Source organism: Cynara cardunculus (assembly GCF_001531365.2).
Source record: "Cynara cardunculus var. scolymus isolate 2C chromosome LG 14, CcrdV1, whole genome shotgun sequence".
Taxonomy (NCBI): Eukaryota; Viridiplantae; Streptophyta; class Magnoliopsida; order Asterales; family Asteraceae; genus Cynara; species Cynara cardunculus.
Window position 1 is genome coordinate 5,134,979 of NC_037541.1, and position 1,224 is coordinate 5,136,202.

Consider the following 1,224-nt stretch of genomic DNA (forward strand, 5'->3'; position numbering starts at 1 on the left):
TTCGGGAAAGTGGTCATGATGAAAAATATACCACGTTCTCATCCATGATTGGATGGCATTAAATGAGGTAACGTAATGACAGAACATTTGCACGTCTCAAAGCGTCGCACATAATAAATAGAGAATGTCGTCATAAAGACGGTTCATTAACTATTTTTTTTAAAAACAAATAGTTTTTAAGAAAACGAAGAGTCATACATTGTCTAAGAAAACACTGATAAGACCTTTTAAAACATTTTATCACTGAAAAGAAAGATTCAGTGAGGGTTTTAAGGCATCGGATTCAGTGATAATAGAGTCACTGAAACTGCCATTTAAAAAACGTTTTAATCACTGATAAGAAAAAGATTCAATGATCGTTTTGATTTTTAAGAAAAGTATAAGGATATACTTAGAGATGTGGTGACTGTTGAGAATCACTGAGACCACATTTTAAAACATTTATCACTGAAGATGAGGAAGCTTCAGTGAAGGTTTTAAATTGAGAAAAAGAGAAGAGTAATCATACCTGAAAGAGAATAGATATATTTACTCAAAAGTTCAGTGTTAAAGATAGAGCACTGAATCATTTCATTTACTGATTGATGTATAATAGCTGAAGGTTAATCTTCAGTGTTCAATATACCCAATTCGCTGATCAAGATATTAAATTTTGTTTCATTAAGAGGCTTAGTGAAAAGGTTAGCGAGTTGATACTCAGTTGGAACGAAGTGAAGTTCAATATCACCATTCATAACATGATCTCTGATAAAATGAGATCGGATCTCGATATGTTTGGTCTTGGAGTGAAGTACAAGGTTGTTTGCAATAGCAATAGCACTTGTGCTATCACAATAAATAGGAATCTTTGAAAACTGAAGATAGTAGTCCAGCAGCTGATTTTTCATCCAAAGAATTTGGGCACAACAGCTACCAACGGCTACATATTCAGCTTCGGCTGTTGATGTGGACACTGAATTTTGCTTTTTACTTGTCCAGCTCACCAACTTTCCACCTAGAAGTTGACAGCCTTCTGTGGTGCTTTTCCTATCAATTTTGCAACCTGCAAAATCGTTATCCGAATAACCAATAAGGTCAAAACCTGAACCTTTAGGGTACCAAAGACCCATATTAGGAGTTCCCTTAAGATATCTGAATATGCGTTTTACGGCAATCGTATGGGATTCCTTAGGTTCAGCTTGATATCTTGCACATAAGCAAGTGGAGTACATGATATCGGGTCGG